We start from the raw sequence: 21,560 nt of genomic DNA on the forward strand, positions 1-21,560 counted from the left end.
TGACAAGATCACTTATTCAGTCAGTTTGGAACAATATTTATTAACACAATTGCTTCAATAACAGCAATTTATCACATGTTATTTGATTGCTGCGTTTGATATTGTGAATTTAATTGTGGTAAGCAGATCCATTAGAAACCCCTTGAAAATAACACCTTGTTAAAAATTGCTACATGAGAGCTTCATTTAGCTGACCAGGAAAACTCTTGGTCTAACTAAATGTGGCAACTACTCACTCAGCTGCACCGACTGCAGAGCTGGTAACATCACGTGCCCAAGTTGTCTGACACTTCAGAAGACCCTGATTTCAGATATAACATCAGTCTAACCATACAGGCTGAAAATTTCCATGTCAGGTGTATGCACCAGGCTGATCTTTTTTTTGGAAAATGCAGATAGGATTTGAAGGATAAAGAAACTGGGAGGAAGAAGTGGCCTGGCAGGGAAGAATCCTGTGTGTAGGAGAAGGGAGGAGGATTTTGGGAGATGGTCATACTGAAACATGGACAAGTTGTTTTACACTTTTTCTTCAGACTTCTCTACCATTATATTGCATACTATTTTTGGTTTAAGACTTGCATTGCTGCAGGGGAAAGAAGGTGACAGAGAAGCTGCAGAGCCTCTGGAGAAGGTGGGTAAGAGTGGAACATACCTTTCACTCTGAGACCTGCTGGGCTAATCTCCATGGTAGGTCTAAAGGGACAAGGTGGTAAAAGATACACCAGGGCTTGGAGCCAGATATTGGGACTGGGAAGAATAAGGCTACCCAGAAATCATTGCCTTTAAAGATGAGGTGGTAGAACAAGGAGGCTGGGACAAGACACATGAAGCAGAGATGTGGACTAGGTAGGCTGGAAGAACAGACTTGACAGTAACCCATAAGGATGAGATTGGTATCAAACAAGGGGGCCAAAGCAGAAGGGGAGTGGGATAGAGACCAACACGAGATCACACAATTTGCAGAGCCAGTCTGTTTGAGGGGTCTGCACCCGCCTCAATCCCATAAGGAAAAACACATCTCCTCCTCTATAAGTCTTTATTTTTTACTTTTTTTTACCTTCTCTCTAAGAGACGAGTTGTTGCTTCTGTTGACCTGCTTCCCCAGAGACTGCTGTAGTTTGTTTATGAGTTTTGTCCTGTTTGTTTTATGTTTCCAAATATGTCATGTGGGTCTGGAGGTTTTCCAACCCTTAACATTAAAAATAACAGAATAATCTCTGTCTCTGAAATGCATGGAATTCAATTAAAAATTGAGACAAAAAGTTTTTTGATGGGATGTTACTATATCTCTTTTCCCTTCTGTTTCTGAGCCTTTAGAATACTTTCAAGTGATGTTGTCAAAAGTTCTTTTGCTATTAGGAAGGCTTGACATCTCTTTAAGCAGCAGATTTCTGTTTTTTTACGTGCTGGCTGGAAAGGATCTGAGATTCTACCAGGTATGCCACCAAGTAATCAGCATGGGAGAAGTAATAGTTATGGTCTGTCCATAAGGAAGAGGTGTGTCCGTTGAAACGTAGGCAAGGTGTAAGAGAAGTTTCTGCCTCAAACCAAGAATAGTATGGTTGAATATTACATTACATGCAATAAAAAGATGTTAGAAGAAGCTCTGGGTGCTGCACTGGTTTTCATGGGCTGGGAAAGGCCTCCACACCAGACAACTGAGTACCACAGGCTTACAACAAAATCACAGCCACTGGCAGCCCTGGGTCTGGCTCAGCCCACGATGACATGTCTGCTTGTTGTTAAACTTTACAGCACATCTGTTCCTTTTAATGATATTATCCATCTCGTTAGGCAAAACAGTCAGCTTCATGATTATAGGTGTACACCATTCAAATAAAAGCAAAAAGGGGAAAATAATAGTGACTCATTGCTTTCTAAATTGAGTGGTGACCTAAGTTCACAAGTAACTATGATTTACATTAGATTATGTTTTGAATGGATGGTAATTTATTTTTCATAAGTCCAAAAAGTCACAGAATCTCCTTAGGTCTGAAATAATAAGCTACTTAATGTTATTGAAGTGCCCATTTGCTATAGGCAGGGTTGCCCGGCATTTTGCACTTAGATCTGAATAGTTCAGGGTAATTATACTCTCTTTCTAGGTGTCCGACTGATTTCTGGGCTCTTCAGTACTACAGCAATGAGCAAATAAAATGAAATATGACAGAAATGCAGAAAAAATATTTATGAAGAAATCAAGTTGGTTAAAGTTATCTGGACTGATTGACGAGAAACAACGCTGAGAAGGAAGCATATGCACCTCTCCTAGGGAGAAGAAAGGTGGTCCAATGAATGTAGTTTCAACACCCCGACTTGGTGACCTTGGACAGTTATGAGAGCATTATTCAGATGGCAAATTCTTCAGGCCTTACACCCATGCAAATGTTTTGTCAGGGTGAAGAGTCTCTTGAGGCTAAATACAGCTTCTATGAAACTCTTGACCCATGGACTGCAGTAGAACTTGGGTTGTGTCAAGATGGCACCTTGACTCTGTTTCACAACCAAAAAAAGAGAAAGAACTACTTCTAAGCCGTCCTTGGCAATGTGAAGGTAACACTATCAGCTTTATGTAAGGTCCTTATATATAACAGTATGTGAGTGGGAGCAGGGAGTGAATAGAAAACATAAAACCCCAGAACAGATTGAGAACAATGAAAAACCTGGGGAAAGATGATTGCTTTTAACACAAAGACACCTACACCCAAGAAGAGAAAGACTAGTTGGGGCTCAAGTACGAAAGAGGCCTAGCTGAGAATGGGGTGATATTAGTGGCAGCTGGGTGACAATTAAATGCAATAAAACAATAAGAAATTCTGTTTGTCCACACATGAGGAAAGTATTTGTGGAAATAGTGTGGAAAGCCAATGGATTCTCAGGAACAGAACAGTAAAAATGCCAATATATAAGATAGTAATAGTCTTATGCAGGGATTTTGCAGAGAAGGGGAAAAGATCACGAAACGTTTTTACATCCTTCAGTTACCTGCATTTGATATTGCTTAAACTCTGTGTGATTACGTGTCATTTCATGACCTATTTTGGTTTGCATTTTGTTTTGGAGGATTTTTTTTTCTTTCTTAGTAGAATACATAACCTGATCATCAGTAATATAAATACATATTTTACATGTCTAATTAATATTTTACGACAAATTTTAACCACCCGATTTTCATGTATGCTTGAACTGAATTTAACCTAACTAGAAAAGCTCAAACAAGCAAAAGTTAATATTGTTTCTACAGTCACTGATGTAACAATAATAGTAGTTGTACACCACTATGCTGAAAATCAACTCCCTTTATGTCCAAACAATAGCGTGAATCACAGAATTCTGACCTTGATATACAAATGTGATCATGTAGTAATTATAGCTCTTGTGCTTTCTGTATAAACAGACTGCTTCATCTGGAAATGCTGTAGGGTACTGCTTCATTCTGCAATTTACTGCTAATGACTGAGCAGAAAGCTTTTATATCGCAAGACATTTTAAAACAAAGCAGGTATAAAAGATCTTATTTCCTGCAAGTGATAAGATTAAGGTGGTTTTTGAACTACAGGGAATCAAGTTATCCCTCTGTCTATAAATTGTTGATAAGCATATCTCACAAATTTAAAGACTGTCTTCAAAATCACATTTTTAATAGGCTAACCGACATGTTCTCGAACAACTGTAAGATTAAATTAAACACCTTTCATTTAATGCCAGAATCTGCTGTAGGTTTGTTCTGTTTGTGTCTATGTTGGTGTCATCCAAACAGGCTGTAACAAACGTTCTTTGGCTTTGCCCTAATCCATGATTTGAATAACACTATTAGGATGTGTTCTAACAAACTTCAGTGAAGCAAATCTGAGTATATTTGTCTGTGCACAAGTCACCTCAGAGTTGATATCCTAAGCAATAGAAGCTCCATCCTGACCTCATACCTCTGTGTGTTTTCAGTGATTCCATAAAAATACACTATCAAAATACTAGCATGTATATAGGCAGGTGCTAAATGCTGAAAGAAGTGATAATGGAACAAGTCATCACTGAATTTCACTAACCATGGCAGTAGATGTATGTATTTGTTAAAGAGTCTGGTTTACCCTGGATGTCTATACATAGCTGTCATTACAAGAAGACTTGAACAGGTTCTTAGGAGTTGCTGTAACTGATATTTGGGAATCCAAGGGCAAAATGCATTGCATGGTCACTGCCTGACCTGAGCACTCAAGGCAGGGAAAGGCAGCCTTTGGTGAAAACCACAGAAGCTGGTGACCACCAGGACTGGATTTCTTGTCACAACATCTATGACTTGACTTTCATCTGCCCTTGTGCATGGGTACCTACCTTACTGCATGGTCAGATCACTGCACCCCAACAGTCTGCTCGCTCAGGGTGTACAACTGCTCCTTATTTTCTGCTCATTTTACCAGTGATAATTCTGTTTCCCTTACAAGTTTCTGATTACAACATCAAATGCAGCATAGAGCCCTGGAGTGACCCTGAAGAGTTGACTGGCAGCCTCTTGATGGTGAGTCCCTATTTATGACAGTTTCTGAGAAAAGTCACTTTCTCAGTTTTTATTAAATAATTACAGTGCTGTATTTAGGTAACTAAGTTCTTAATAAAAATGTTGTTTGGTGCTAGCAGTTCTATGAAAGTTCATAAGTATTACATCAATAGTATTGCCTTTTTTTTTTTCAGGAAAACATAAAACCTCGAAAAACAACAAGATAGCTTTCTTGAAATGAAACATAACTTCCTTAACTCCATCCTTATTGGCATGAATTGCATTATTTTTCTCTGCTTCTTTATGAATAGTGCCTGAAATTAGCCATTCCAGTGTTTTACTGAGAGGATTACTAATCCTCAAGTCATTCCAGTGAACTTTTAAATATATAGTCAAACTATGAGCTTTCTTCCATTCAGCTTGAAATATTAACGTGTTTGAATATGCAGGGAAAATTAACTTAAAAATTCAGATAATTTATTGGGCAGTAATCTCAGAAATAACAGATTATTAAAAAAGGATTTATGTTTTTTATATTTAGAATGGAAATTAGTTCTCCACCCTCATCTGCTGACGTGATCGTTACATGATTATGAAATTATCTTGACAGGATATCTGGGCTGTGAAAATGCAGTAGAATCATAGAACTATTCAGGTTGGAAAAGACCCTTGGGATCACCCAGTCCAACCATCATTCCCACTCTACAAAGTTCTCCCCTAAACGATATCCACCAACACCACATCCAAATGACCCTTAAGCACATCCAGGGATGGTGACTCAACTATCTCCCTGGGCAGCCTATTCCAGTGTCTAACCACACTTTCTGTGAAAAAAAAAATCCTAATATCCAGTCTAAACCTCCCCTGTTGCAGCTTGAAGCCATTCCCTCTTGTTCTGTCGCTAATTACCTGTGAGAGGATATCAACACCAACCTCTCTACAATGACCTTTCAGGTAGTTGCAGAGACTGATTAGGTCTCCCCTCAGCCTCCTCTTCCTCAGACTAAACATTCCCAGCTCCTTCAAGTGTTCATCATAAGATTTATTCTCTAGGCCCTTTACCAGCTTCATTGTCCTCCTCTGTACTTGCTCCAGCACCTCGATATCTCTCTTGAATTGAGGTGCCCAAAACTGGGCGCAATACTCCAGGTGTGGCCTCACCAGTGCTGAGTACAGCGGGACAATCACTTCTCTACTTCTGCTGATTGTTGCACTGGAAGAAGAGTTGCACCAGACAGCTTAAATCTGGTTTAGGAATTCGTGGTGCAAAACATGGTCCTTTTAAGACTCAACAGTTTTGTAACAATGTTGAGTCTATGATGTTGGTCAATACACTGTTGGTCTATGATATTACAATACATTGCTCTCGAGGACCGGAGGGCTTAGGCTTACTTGTTTGATAATCTTCTATAGTCTCATTCAAAGGTGAATTTTCTTCAAGACTCAGATACCTGACAAAGAGATGTGGGCAACTAATTAGACTGAAGGACTCCCTGGTGTTCAAAGACTGTCTTTTATTTGTCTGAGGGCTTCAGGGTGATGGCATTGTGACACAATTCTCATCGCAGCCACTGAAGAGTGACCTTTGATGACTTCTGACTACATCCATCAGTTGTTTCTTGTGCTCAGGGAAGAATTTTCATTTTGTGGAGAGAGGAGCTAATCTGCTCAGACCTCTGGAGAGTTCTCACTGATCTTGTCATCCACAGTCCAAGATTTTGGGTTACTTACAATCCATTTCTGAAGACTGTAAGGGGCTAGTTACAAATGAGACTGTTTCCCACCTTCTCTGTGAGATTACTCACTGCTTAATTCCTTAGTCAGGATGTAGTTAATAGCAAAATATCCTGTGCACTGTATATGGATGAGTTTAATAATATAATCTGAATGTGACATCAAATCTTCTTGTCACTGCCCCACTCTTTCTCAACAGCCACTGATTGTGGGCTGAATTCAACATCAACCCATTGCTGATTGCATTTTTAGGATGAAGTAATTATAAAAATTAGAAATTAAACCTGATGTAGCCATGTTGAAGATCAACTTGTCTCTACACAAAAAGTCAGGTGTGTAGAGACTGCCAATGTCCTTCCTACAGCAGCTTTTCTACTCTGTTTTGGTGGCTCTTGTGCAAAGCACATCTTCTGCTTCTGCTTCATCAGGCACTACTAAGGTCTTGCATTGTCCTTGTGTTCGATCACCTGGCAGAAACCAATGAATGTATCTCATATATATTTATATGATGACTATATAACCTTGCAATCAAATCCTGGCTCTGTACTTGAAAATTCCTGACTGAAGTTGAGTACATTAGGCTCCAATTCGTGGCATCACGAACTGGATCCCGATGTGCTCATCCTCTGTCTGATGTCTCAAATACAGAGCCAGGCTTTTATGACAAGGATGACTCCATGGTGCCTTCTGCAACCCCTCTTGTCTTGGTACTGCTCTGACCTTCAAAATGCTGTGGTTTTCATGCCTTGTCCTTTGGCATGTGCCAAGTGTTGCCACTCTACTTAGGAGCCCTGTGAAAATGTCACGTATTTTGGCTGGTACGATGCTGCCAGCCATCCTGTCCTTCAGTGGAGAGCAGAACTATCAAGGCATCTCTACAGAGCATTCCAAAATACAAGGCGCATAGAAACCTCAATACAGGAATACAAATTTGTTCCTAAATATAATCTTTTGTTCTTGTCTGCATCTATTCCCATAGTGAGTCATGCCCAAAACCATACGCATGCCCTTTGAAATCCTACACACTATGTATATAGAAAAATGAGATTAACTCAAAGTAAGTGACAGAACAGAGCCCTTAAAACTTAATCCAAACTCAGTCCTTACAAATGGAATTCTTTGCATCCATTTTAGCGAGGTCTGACTCAACTTTTAGACTGTGAAAGTTGGATGTATCTGACAAAGTGTCTTTGCCTGTTCACTCCAGGCTCCCTTTATCATTACTGATGACACTCTATACAGAGAACTGAAACTAGGTTGCAGCTCACCTCATCCTACAAAAGCAGGTGTTTAAAACAGAGACACTAATGTAGATGTCTATAAAGGTCAGATGAATCAGAGCCTAAACTGTCTCTTTTATTGCATGGCAGAAAGGGATGTGGGGGTGTTGATCAACAACTGGCTGAGCATGAGCCAGCAGTGTGCCCAGGTGGCCAAGAAAGCTGACAGTGTCCTGGCTTGTGTCAGAAATAGTATGGCCAGCAGCAGCAGGGATGTGGTTGTTCCCCTGTACTCAGCACTGGTGAGGCTACACCTTGAATATAGTGTTCAGTTTTGGGCATCTCAGTACAGGAAACACATCAAGGTGCTGAAGTGGGTTCCAAGAAGGGCAACCAAACTGGTGAATGGTCTGGAAAACAAGCCTTCCAGGAAGCTTCTGAGGGAACTAGGGTTGTTTAGTCTGAAGAGGAGGAGACTGAGGGGAGACCTTATTGCTCTCTAAAACCACCTGAAAGGAAATTGTAGCAAGGGGAGGTTGGTCTCTTCTCACTAATAACAAGTGATAGGATGAGAGGAAATGGCTTCAAGTTGTGCCAGGGGAGGTTTAGGTTGGGTATTAGGAAAAACTTTGTTACAGAAAAGTTTATCAAACACTGGAACAGGCTGCCTGGGGAAGTGGTTGAATAACTATCCCTGAATGTGTTTAAAATTGTATAGATTCAGTGCTTAAGGACATGGTTTAGCAGTGGGCTGGTGGAGTTAGGTTAGTAGAGTTAGGCTAAAGGCTGGACGGGATGATCTTACAGGTCTTTTCCAATCTGAACAATTCTATGATTCTGTGATTCTTTGCTGCTTACTAAAAGAGAGAGCAGGATGCTGAGCCCAGAGATGTACGTCTACCCCAGAGATGCTGCATGCCCAAGTGCATTGTGACAGGGCCTTCTTATTTCTACCTGAACCATACTGTGGGCAGGTACAAGACCAAACCTCTAATTCTACATTCAAGAAGAGGTGCCAGGAGGGAGAAAACAAATTAAAACCCCATAAACTTCTCATGGAAATCTCCAGAAAAAAATACTTATTAGTGCTGACACACTTTCCACTGTCAATCTAATGGGAAGTTGTTATAATCTTTAGATTTTCTTGAATAGAAAAAGTTAGACAAGTAAAATACAGTAAGATGGTATGTTTTCATATAAGTTTTACCAAGTTTATTTTTACCAAGAGAAGAATGATGCAGCTGATCAATAATCTTTTTTCAATTTCACTTATATCAGTTTTCTGGTCAAACTCATATGATGGCACTTTGACTGCCTTTCTTGGGGGCAGCAGGAACTGACACTGAGACAGAAGGAATTAAATCACACAAGTCACAATTCAGACTGAGTGTCTCCAGACCCTGATGGTAGTAGAAGATACTCAATAACTCACACACTATGCTCTCTAAATGTCTCATACTATTTAGTAAATCACAAATAAATTAATTTTACCAATGTATTAATTAGTTAAACTGGCTAATAGGTCACTAGTATCTCAGCAAGTGACTGTGGATGGCTATTTTGGATATATGGGCTGGCTCCCATTATAGAAGGTAGAGATGTGCGTGGTGGGAATCTTGAGGTTTCTTCTGCCCTTCTGCAGCTGCGGAGCTGAGCTGCCTGCTCAGTGAACATTTGCCAAGTGCCAGTGTGAAAGAAAGAGGAGAAGAAAAAAAGACAACTATTTCAAGGACCAATTATCTAAATGAGCTGGAGAAACCTGGAATGACTAAGCTCCCAATCTCTGGAGAATTTGTTCTTAGCACTTTGATGAATTTTAAAATGGTATTGCATACTGCCTTTCAATAACATAGCCTTGGTCTCTTCTTCTGGCTCCAGGCAGCTGTTGTTAAGTCCATTTTTTTACAAAAGCTGAAGGAAACTGAGTTAATAAGGCAAAGTCACTAAACCCACTGCTGCAGAGTGCCTGAGAGCAGGTGAGAAGGCAGGTTTGTGCATTTAATTCAGCATCAGACCTACTGAGGTGGACCTTTTTATCTGTCGCCTTAGGGATCTGTTTCACTTTCAGTTCAGCAAATAAAATTAATTAAAGGGAAAAGAAAAAAGTTCTGCTATCTCTTGCATGATCAGTGCTAATTTATGAAGCTTTGGGTTCCTTATCTGATATATTAATGAACTGAGTCTGGATCTTGACAAAACAAGAGATAACTCTGATTAAAATAACTACCAACAGGAAAGTCAGTCCCCATCCCTGCTTAACAGTTTTAAGTCAGTTTCTTCTATGAACAGTGCTAGAAATGCAAACATTTTGCTGCTTCAGGTTGGAGTCACAAGCAAATCTTTCACTGAAATGCCAAGCCAAGTTTAGGTTTTGGGTGCCTTAGCCCCTGGGAAAATTCAGAAGCCTGAATCAGGTGCCTATATATCTCTTTAGCCAGCATCTGGAAGGCTGGACACTTAAAAGTGTGTTCATAGAAGAAGAGACAGTAAAAAGAAAGCACCTAAACCACCTAACAAGGAACATGAGGGGTGCAGGGGTGCAACTGGGCTTTTACCACAGCCTTCAATAATTCAGGGGGCTCTGCTTCTGTAGCAGACCTGTAGCCATGAATCTGCCTATGGAGGTGGGAACTAAATTCAGCTCTTCATGTCTTGAGCAGTTAGTGGCATTGTGTGTTGGGGAAGGCTCCACGTTCAGGTCTCTTCTCTGCCTGAGAGGGATCAGGATTTCCAGCCAATGTTGGCCTCTCCTGCAGACCCCTAAGACCACTTCTGCAAGGCCTAGAAATGGTCAGTATCACAAAACAATCAAGTTAAATCTTCCCTTATGAAAAAAAACAACAACAAAATAAAACCATAGAGCACTGAATCTAACTCAGATTTTTTTTTTCCCCAGAGAGCACCTGATTCAAGCCCCATTCCATTCACTAATCTCCAGCCAAAGTTTGTTATTTTACTTTATTGCACATGATGATTTAGTGTACAGCTCTCTGTTCGTTATTACTTAGAGAAGCAGTTGCTAGATCTTTCTCTTCATCTCCTGATCAGGAAAATATTGCACAGATGTGAACAGAAGTAAAACTATTACTCCTCTGAGAGAACTCTTCCTCAATTAAAAATAGTGTCTGCGAGGGAAATTATAATCTTGCAAATAGCTTCTGCTTTAAGAAAGACTACATGAACAGCACAAATGAGGCCATATTTTCTTACATCAGGTCTACTGATTGCTGCAAAAGCAGTGCAGTAACTGACACAATTAATATTGCACAAATATCCTGGGAGGGCTTAAAAATGTTGAAATCCTACATATGCATCCTTCAGTACTTAGAAGAACCTGATCTGCCCAGCACATTCCAGAATGAACCTATTTCCTTTTTGGGAAACAAATATTTTGTTTGGTTTTGTCATGCACAGGAAAGGACAAAACAGAAACATATTTTCTTGTTGATAATTACTGTCAAAACCAGAGGGTGTTGTCAACATTCACGCAGATGCTGCCTGGTCACTGTGGTCCTTCCTCCTCCCATGCCTTTTATCTGTGGGAATCAGAGCAAAGTTTGCTGCAGTTTGCATGGGGAGCAGGAGCTGGATGACACTATTCAGTCTGAGTGTTCAAGGCCACTACTCATCTCCTGCTAAAACTAATGTGTGTTACAGATGGCTGGAGGTGTTAAGGAGCAAAAGCACAAAGTGGGGATCTGAGTTTCTTTCCCGTCTAAATTTACGTCTGGAGGGAGTCCAGTATCTTCCTCCAAGACGCAAATTGACTTGTATTCAACAGTCTAGCCCAGCTGATGATTTCTGTTTAGAAAGGCCTTTGAATTATAAAAACAATTGTTCCACAGCTCAGGAATGAGATATGTAGCCTTGCACTGGAAAACTCAAGAAGAGCTGAACTAAAACCCTAATTAGTGGACTTAAATAACTGACATCACTTCCAAGAGGGCATAGAAATAATTAATCTAGGACTTTGGTATGAGCTGAGGCTCTGAATTTTAGGCAACCAGCTTTTGAAAGTTGCTAATTTAAGCCCTTGTCTACAATGGCCAGCTTTAGCAAACAGGGTCCTCTTCTGGTGTTGATTGTCTAAGTAAAACATTACCACTATACTAGCAGTCAGTGCTAGCATGCAAGCCAGGATATTATTATTCCCAGGAAATGCTTTTTGCATTAACATGGTGGTTTAATGGCCTGTGATATTGCAAGAAGTCCTTTATTTCAAGCAGACAGAATTTAAGTACAGGGATAAATAACAACGGGTGTCTTTCACCTAACTGTTACTGCTCCTAAAGCCCTGCTGGCACACACAGGTTTGCATGAAGACCCAGAGGACTTGGGAAAGCTAAAACTCCACATGGGCAGCCTGAAGGGCAAGTGCCTGTGGAAGCTTTTCCCCCAAGGTTGTGGTGAGCACAGTGGTGCTGCATTCCTGTGGAAATTATTCTTTTGTCTCTCAGTAGCTGTGGCTTTTCCCGGGGGGAGGAGGTGGTCAGAGGTTACAAACAGTGTTTTTTTCTTCTAGCCTTCTGCCTGTTTTTACAAAATGTGTAGGAGCACCTGAGACCTCTGTTCCTCCATCTGTCTTGGTTGAGGGGCATTCGAAGTCTTAGGAGGACATATGCACACACAGTGTAATTGCCTCAGCCTCATTTGTAGAGACCAGGCTGCAAATATTGCTAGTTCTCAATAATACATTACTTAAACTCCACTTAGATGATCTAAATTTCCATGATATAAGTTCTTTTTTTTCCTCCCAGGATGTAAATCACAACACGAATAAGATTTCCTTCAGGTGTCCTTCAGCATCCAGCATCATGAAAAAGTGTTGCCTAAGACTCCTTGTTTTCCTTAGGGTTAGGCTAAACCTGGTCTCAGTGGCTGGGGTCATGTTTCTTCTTGCACCTGATCTGCTTAATGCTGCAGATCTCATATAGGAGCTTTCTTTTAAATCCTACTCTCTTGCTCAAGTTGTATCTATTGAAGAACTTGGCTTAGGAAACTGCTGAGATGACTCACAGGACATGGGCCTATTGCAGATCCCAGCATTGACAAGGAGCTGCTTAGGGCCTTCTGGCTGTTTGGGAAATGAAACAGTCTTAAAATGGGCAGAATTAGTGTTAGAAATTATCCAGGGCTGAAGGAGGTTTCTGGCTGAAGAGGAACCTTACAACGAGGCTGTTCTCTGTGCCTGAAGGCAATGGAAGGGATGAAGAGTAGGAGTTTATGATATACCATGTGCATACACCTATATACCACCCTATAGTGGGACTGCATAATCACTGGTCTGAGCTTCATAGGAACTCTGGGAAGAAAAACATAAATCTCAACAGTCAAGTGATTTCTCTAATTCAGACCAGGTGTCAGGTAGGCTGTCATATGACTCCAACATACAGGAGTAAAACATGACTTACAATCACCTTTTTATTCTTGTTCCTGCTGCTACTGATGCCCTTTAAGTCTAGTATTCTCAATGGTAAGGAAATTTGTTTCAACTGAGCCAAGTCCCATTTGTCTGTCTAAGCAGTGAGAACAAATACCAGCTGTAGATCATCTTGGGTCAGGAGTAGATTTTTAACCCCATCCTGTTCAACACGTGAACACGATAGCTCCTTTTCAACCACAACTTCATACAACACAGAAAATAAAAATGATACATTTTAAATGACCCATGAGATCTGGGATTTTGGCTGAGACCTATCTTACTATTGATTAAATCCAGAGTCAGATTGTGACATTAATTTAGGACAAATGTGAGATCATAATTACACCCTACTGGTTGATAATAATTTTAAAGCAATACCTTTAGTGTAGAATTATGGTACCCACTATTTTTAATGAAATACCTTCAGAAATTATTCGACCAAGGTAGAGATTCTCTTTGTTCATTAATATAGGTAACTACTGAATTGCAGGAATTTCTGATCCTGACAAGCTTTCCTAAGTACTCAGCTACTAATTATGAACAGGAATAAAAGGACACCTGCTGAAATAATTATGAAATAATATGCAACTACAATCTGCCTCTGATCAGATGGAAGGAGCCAGTATCCTGCATCAGCAGAGAACACGGTCTTACACATTTTAAGACAAATACACCATTAAGTAAACAATTACATCAGTAAACATATTCATTTGGGTGACTACTGAACTGGTTGGTTTGAATGCAGAAGGAAAGTATCAATATAGTTCCACACTAAGTTAGGTCAAATAAACATTAGAGTTCCATGCTGCTAGCATAGATATTATGTGCTTACAAATACATCTGGAATATTTCCATAAAATCCAGTCTGTAGCACTGTTATAAATCAAGTAGGAGAGCAGGATTGGAACTTCACTGTCAGTAATGATTTAACAGCTGTAAATTCAAGGCAAAATTCCTTACAGGAATTTGTTTACCCGTTTTTGTCTGACAATTTTTTGTACCCCTATAAGCCTTTTTCTAATGGATGCTTAAAATGTCTACTAGCTTAAGTTGAAAAAAGCCTACAAATCCATGTTGTAAATATCTGCAGGACAAGTTCATCCCAAGTATGCACTGTGACTCAGAAAGTCCTCCAGGTAAGATCCTGGAAAGCTGGGATCATAATCTGGGAAAGTACGGCTACATGTCCTCCCTGTTCAATTTCTGCATCCTGACCATGTCAGCCACTACTGGAGACCGGATCCTGAAGAGCTGGCTCAGATGGTTTAATGTTCTTATATAGAACCATACCATTATGCTAAGGGCTTGGTGTTATGCTGAATCTAGATACCATAAGGCTTGTCCTAGTGCCTGAAATGTCCTGCTGCCTCTCTGACTGGCAGTTCTAGCCAGAGCAACATTGCTCTCTATGAATTTGGCCAACTACTTTAAAAACAGCATGCAGCTGTGCAAGCCTTGGCAGGAGACATCTCCCTCTTCTTGCCCCGGTAGTTTTGAGGAGAACATCAACCATGTGCCCTGCATTTCTTACCTACACACTTCCATCTGGCTACTTCAGAGATGAACAAGAATAAAGAGGGAGCCAACCATGATTCTGCTGCTAATCTGCTAATGCAGTCACTTGCCTGTGGTCACATAGTAATTTGGTGCCAGAAGGTGGCAATCCCAAGGCCACTAATTAAAGCTGATTTCTTTTCTACCCAGATTGGAGAAGAGATATGGAGAAACGCACGTGGTTGCAGATCCTCCTGGGAACCCTGGGCACAGCTCAGTTTTTAGCTGCAGTCCCACTCCATCCCTGTGCCAAAAGGCAACAGTGAGCAAGGTCGTATTTACTCTTTCTCCAAAGCAGGTTGAATTATCAACCTCAAGGTCATACTCCAGAAGTCTTTTTCTTTCCTAGATCAGGGCCCATTATTGTGGCTGTACTGATATGGTGTTTGTACCTGCTGAGTTACAAAAGAGGCTTTCAGCTGGGTGAGGAATATTTTATTTGGTCAATGAACACTTAGGAACATGGTTGTTTGGAGCCAAGGAGAGGATGTCCTGCAAATAGATGGACATGAAAAGCCCATGACCTTTGGGAGTCACAAACCACTTGCAGAATGTCTCACAGGCATCTCCTCCCATGGGAAAATGCTGCAATCTTCAGTTTTATTGGTTCCTTTAAGCCCCAAATTCTTTAAAACTGGATGTTACTGGAGCTCCATGGCTCTGTGATACTGTGTGCTTGGCACCAAATGGGTGCTGGGATCTTTACCCTTGTGAGCACAACTGCTCATGCCTTGTTTGCACATATCCTCCCTCCAGCTTTTCTTCCCTGCCCAACAAATTCAGGTTTGAGGGATGGAAGAGCTGGAATGGGGCATATCACCACTGGGAGCAGGGTTGTTCCTAGCTATTCCCCGGAATCTGGCCTTCCAGCCCCACCCAACCCGCCTGTCACCACATCCTCAGGAACCACTCGACGGTCTCAGGTGCACTCTGCTTTGCAGCAAAGCTTCTCCATTTTGTTGATTATTTTTCCTCCTGCTATATTTATGAAAACTGCCTGCTGAAACCGCCCCCCCCGCATCATGACCAACCCTCTTCTCTCCGTTTTGTTTCCTGCTGGGTGTTTCATCCTGACACACCAGATAAAGACACGAAGCAGGAGTGGGGAAATCTGGACCTGGCTGCAGAGCATCGGCAAGAAGCTGATCTCCTAGGCATGAAATAAGACTTTTTCCCCTCTTTGCAGGACATTGCTGTGGGATGTTTAGGGCTTCCTGCTGCCGTCCCTGGGCAGCCAGCAGCCCCCGGCCAGGGCTCTGCTCTCCGTGAGGCAATTACAGTCTGCAAACATTTAAAGGCAGTTTCTTTTGCCTTAGCCACATGCTTCAAATTGTTATGTGGTTAACCGCCAAGCGCAAACCCCCACACAAATACCTACAGATCAACTTGCTCAAGCCAGGGTGGTAGTGGTGGGGGCAGAAGGGGACAGGGGGAGGCTTCCTCATTTTGCTTCTGATGAGAAGAGTACAGAGTTTTCTTTCAACTTTTCCAAAATGCCAGCAGCCTCCACATCGCGGTGCGCGCTGGTTGTTGTCATTTGCACATTTGTTCACGTTTGCTGCTGATGAAAAGAGCCTTGTTTGGCAGCCATGGCCATGCACACCACGGGCCAAGTTCTCTGCTGGTGTAAATCAGCTCATCTGGTGAATGGGAACTGAAAACACGACCTCCTCTCCGTGTGTGCTGTGCTAACGCCAAGCTGGGGGGGAAGGCTTCTGCACTTTGACGTTGCCCTATCCTATGTCCCTTAACTCTTATAAAAGCCGAATACTTTTCTTCTGACTCACAGAGGCAGATGGATTTTGTTAACTCCAGCCGAGATAGAGGAGGATACACAAAAAAGCATTGCTGCCTCCTGGGGAGGCGAAGATGTGGGGCTGAACCCAGCTTTGGGGTTGAGGGGGGCCCGAGTTAGGAGCTTCACGTCATGTTCAGCATGGATAGAGATTGGCTCTTGGGTACCACATGGGAAGAGAGTGTGGTCCAGGCCAAGCCGTGCTGCTAATCCGTGTCAGAAATAATGAAGAACACTGTTATTCCCGCCCCCACCTTGTGCCCTCTCGCTGAAGCACTGCAGCTCCTCAAAGCCCAAGAGAGACTTAGAGACCCAACAGCAGCAAAAAACCGAACACCCCAACACAAGCACAGAGCTCAAAACCCCTCAGCAATTTCATTTCTTCTCCATAAAGCTTTTTAAATTACAGAGTTCTTTAGTGAAGTAAATTCACTTCCCTTTGCTTGCATTTCCTTGTATTTTTGAGGCTATGAAGCTGCTGAGAAGCAAATTGTCTTAAAAACCTAATCCTACACAGGGACAGTTTCAGAACATGATTAGCATAGCTGTTCATGGAGCACTCATGAGAGTGGACTCAAGTGGAAATAAAGATAATTGTTTTGCCATGGGCCAACTTTAAGATCATTCTTAAGTTTATTTTCCTTTATACAACGGTGGCCTAAAGACTCTAAAGTGTCTAGAAGAGTTTTGAGGGAAAAGCTGCAATCCAGACATGATCCACTTTACTTAGATATGAAATAAAAATTGAGTTCTTTGGTTTTTTTGGAAAACAGTATGAAAAGGAGGGTTAAAAGCTCTGGATGTGGGGAACAGTGAAAGTGGTTTAGTTCCTGTGGTCGATTTATCATCTAAACAGAGAAACATCACTGTGTGTATGAAGTTAGCTCTGCAGGACTGTGTGCCTGTCAAAACTGTTTATCTGAAGTTGCCAACAGCAGCAAGAAAAGCAGGAGGACTGGCAGTTGTGATGGTGAATGGATTGGACACGTGGAGTGAGGGCACATGAGTTGGACCTCCTCACTGATGCCGAAAGGGGAGAAGGAGGGTGGAATGAACATTAAAGCATGAAGGGTCTAGTCTTAGAGAGTTTAATGGTGCTGTTGGTTACAAAAATATTACCTTTTGCAGAATTTCTTCATGGGCAACTGGATAGGTCTTTGTTACCAATTAGTCCTCATGCTGCTGAAGGTACAGGAGTGAATGCCAGCAGAAACAGCTACTGGGGGATACTGGCACTTTAACATTATTAGCCGTAGGCAACTGAGCTGGGAATATTGCACTGAGGTAATTCAAAATTGATGTGATAATCACTTCTATAGGAGCTAAAGAGTGCTTGGTATAGTTATAAGAAGAGATATAAAATATTCCCATAGTCTAAATCGAACAGAACTGTAACCCTATCTGAGGGATACCAGGACAAAAGGAAAGAAAAAAAAAAAAGGGGGGGGGGGAGGGAAGAGAATTCAGGTTTATAAAAAGAAACACGTACACAATGAGCTGAAGGTTGTGCTTCTGCACTTCCTGGTCTGGGTGTGAGCAGAAGAGGAAATACCAAAATATCACCAGAAAAACTATTCCCACAGCATTTCCAACCTGACTGAAACCAGAAAGTTCTGACAGTCCTGCAATAAATGGGGAGAAAAACCCACAACTGACCCAGTCCCAAGAATCCTGCTCGTTGCAAAGACCATTAAATGTCAAAGGTGTATATGCCCATGCAGGGGGGCTGGAACTGGGTGATCTTTGAGGTCCCTTCCAGTCTAAAATATTCTGTAATTCTGTGATTTGTGTAGTCCTAGAGAAGTTTTTGTATTTCCCCTGAGTCCTCATCTGCACTCTGTATTTTCTGTGGTTCACTGATCATTGGTGACATTTTGACCCTTCTGCCAGCTTTGAGAGGAGCACATTTCTGCCATAGCCAGTTTAATCTCATCCATGACCACAGACCACCAAATTCCATGTAAAGCACAAAGCAGGGCACCACAGTCTGATCTAACTCAGGTGAGGCATTTCTTGTCCTCCTTTTTATTTTTTGGGGATCAATCCCCTACAGTGAGAGGACAAACCTATGTACAGAGCAAGAACTGACATTTTCATGCATAAAATGTCATCAGTTTCAACGTTGCCCCATGTTAATAATTAAAACTGAATTCCTGAAGGCTTGCAGGCAGAAAAGACATGAGTTTGGTCTTGCTGGTCTCACACAAACTTTCTACTGATACCAAACCTTGAAGAGAGCAGCAGGATCACATTCAAAGAGTTGTGTGGAAAGTCGGAATACCAGGCAATTAGGTTAAAACTTCAGGTTTGGAAGCTCTGCAAAGAATTTGGAGAATGACTCTTTCCTTTTATTGGTATAAAAAGGGAAAGTGTTCTTTCCTGTCAAATCTGAAGAAATTAAATGTTAAAGTCTCTTGACTGACATGCAGTATTATGCACTAGAATTCAGGACATATTTGATAGCCTAAGGAAAATGAGGACTAAAGTAAAATTACTGTGGCAAGCTGGTTTTACTACATGTTTCCAAACATCTAAGCAATTTCTGAATCAATCTTTTTTCCGTAAAATTAGAGAATGAAATCCCTAGAGCAGCTCCAAGGAGCAGCTCAGGAGTGTTCAACACAACCACAGCCTCCAACTGTGGGACAGAACAAAAGTTGCAACAGTGATGCTTTATCTTCCTCATCTTATTCCAGCCACACTTCCATGCGCACCAGCAATTAAATCTTCAAAGAAGTCCGAAAAGAGGACCTGTTCTTTTTAAGTGCTGAGTGACTGATTTTGAGACTGGTCAGCTCATTGCAGTTGTGACCACGGTTTAACTAAAACCACCTGAGGCTAATAATGCCATCATGGACTCTCTCAGCCAAAAATGAAGCTAAAACCTTAGCTAAGCCTCATGTCTGAATGCAGCTTTCCAGTTCATTCAGAGCAGCATAGCACTCAGCATTTTCCCTCCAACAACAGAAAGCCCCTTTCTGGCCTCCCGGAACATTGCTGCATTAAATAGGTTTTCACTCCTACTGCAAACTTATTTAAGAGACAATAGGAGAAATAGTTGGCACATGGATTCTTCTTAAAATTTAAATCTAGATCAACAATAAAACATAAAAGGCTAAGGAAACATGCAAAAGCACTTGGAAAACTCTTTTTTAAAGATTAATTTTGATTGCGATTGATACTTTGCAATTTACTCAATGTGGGTCCCATTCTGCAAGTCTTTTCTTTTGTGAGCTATTTTTAAAGTCATTGAAGTTGTTAATGTGAGTAAAAGTTACTTACATGAGTAAGGACTCGCAGAATCTGGCCTTACACATTTACATTACTGTAAAGTTTACCTAGATGTTATCCAGGCTGCAGAGCTGCCACTACTTTTAGGAATAATTAAAAAAGGATTTCAGTTGGGTTTTTTTTTTTGGAAAAAGTTCCAACTTCAGCTTCACCCATCTGCTTCTTGCAGTTTGCTCAGCAGCTGCATTGAATGAACGTGCTCAGCCTTTGTCCCCGTCCCAGAGCTGCTCGTTACCAACCACGCTCAGCCCCAACGCGCTGGAACTCACCAGGATGCGTGCGGTCAGAATTCCCATTCCAGATTTGGTCCTCAAACCTAAGGCCATTATTCCATCTCAGATTAAAGCATATTCTCCCATGGGCAGCTGAAAGCAAGCATGTTTCTTCAGGTTTTCTTGCCACAAAAAGATAAAATAAAGCAAATATAATAATATTTTAAAAAGAGGAAATCCAATGCACAGCAATCCCCAGAGTTCTGGAGTCTAAGAGTGTTGATCTGCATCCATAAATGTCCTGACCAGTGAGGAGACACAGGCACTACAAGTAGAAAAAGAGCAGGAAGGAAAACCTACCATGTGAACAAAGTGGAAAAAAAAAAAAAAAATGGGGGAAAAAGAGAGAAAAAAAAAAAAAAGGTCTGCTCGGTGGACAGCACTTGGGCTGATAGCAGGGATTTCAGGAAATCCAAACACTCAGGCAGGAAATCTGAACACTGGATAAACATGGCATAATCTCCACAGATACAGTTAACGTGCTGCGTCTCCCATTAACCCTTCGCCTGCCCAGAGCTGAGGCTGAAACCAGATACGCAGCGCCTGGAAACACAGAGCTGCCCGGGGGGCTCACATGTCTGAGCTGCAGCACTGCCTTCAGCCCTGCCCTCTCCTTCCCCCACTACTCTGGTGGGGGTATTTTCCTCTATTTCTATTTAGTTAGAGTTAAAACGTGCATGATTTTCCAGCTCTGAGGAGGAGGTGATACTGCACCCTGAATTCTGCTACGGCAGAGCAACCTGCCTGAAAGACTCTTTGCCACCAGCTGTGGCTACCTGGTAGGGTCCTGAATTAGTTTTACCTGGTTTTCCCCCTTTTTTTTTGCTGTAACTCAAGGTTTATATGGCTGTCTACAGGATACTTGCAGCTCCCAGTGATGATTTATCGTAGAATCATAGAATCATTAAGGTTGGAAGGGACCTTAAAGATCATCAGGTTCCAACCCCCTGCCATGAGCAGGGAACCCCGCCACTAGATCAGGTTGCACAAAACCTTGTCCAACCTGGCCTTAAAAGCCTCCAGGGATGGGGCATCAACAACCTCCCTAGGCAACCCATTCCAGTTCTTCACCACCATTCCTCTTGTCCTATCACTATCTTCTCTGAGGAAAAGCCCCTCCACAGCTTTTCTGTAGCCCCTTTCAAGTACTGGAAGGAGCTATAAGGTCTCCCCAGAGCCTTCTTTTCTCTAGGCTGAACAGCCCCAACTCTCTCAGCCTGTCTTCATAGCAGAGCAGCTCCAGGCCTTTGATCATCTTGGTGGCTCTTCTCTGGACCCTCTCCAACAGGTCTATATATTTCTTGTGCTGAGGACACCAGAACTGTTCACAGTATTCCAGGTGAGGTTTCACCAGAGCAGAGTAGAGGGACAGAATCCCCTCCCTGGCCCTGCTGGCCACACTTCTTTGGATGCAGCCCAGGACACAACTGGCTCTCTGGGCTCCAGCACACACTGGCGGCTCTTGTTGAGCTTCTCATCAACTACCACCCCCAAGTCCTTCCCCTCAGGACTGCTCTCCAGCCATTCTTCCCCCAGCCTGTATTTGTGCCTGGGGTTGTGCTGATACACGTGCAGGACCTTGCACTTGGCCTTGTTGAACTTCATGAGGTTGGCACTGGCTCACCTCTCCAGCCTGTCAAGGTCCCTCTGGATGGTGTCCCTTACCTCTTGAGTGTCAACCACACCACACAGCTTGGTATCATCAGCAGACTTGCTGAGGATACACTCAATCTCACTGTCCATGTCTCCAACAAAGATGTTAAACAGCACTGGTCCC

The 21,560-nt window shown here is 42.0% G+C and overlaps 1 protein-coding gene across 3 annotated transcripts in view; it reads right to left on the reverse strand.

The window, feature by feature from the left end:
• The window catches only part of ASAP1 (ArfGAP with SH3 domain, ankyrin repeat and PH domain 1), a 156,174-nt gene extending 136,155 nt beyond the window's left edge, over positions 1 to 20,019 (reverse strand). For all 3 annotated transcript variants that reach the window (XM_051611203.1, XM_051611200.1, XM_051611199.1), the window contains exon 1: positions 19,781 to 20,019. The gene's annotated coding sequence lies outside the window, so the exon portion shown is untranslated. The remainder of the gene's footprint in view (positions 1 to 19,780) is intronic.
• Between the last annotated feature and the right edge of the window lie 1,541 nt (positions 20,020 to 21,560).

The sequence above is a fragment of the Apus apus genome, chromosome 2 (genome assembly GCF_020740795.1).
Source record: "Apus apus isolate bApuApu2 chromosome 2, bApuApu2.pri.cur, whole genome shotgun sequence".
NCBI lineage: Eukaryota > Metazoa > Chordata > Aves > Apodiformes > Apodidae > Apus > Apus apus.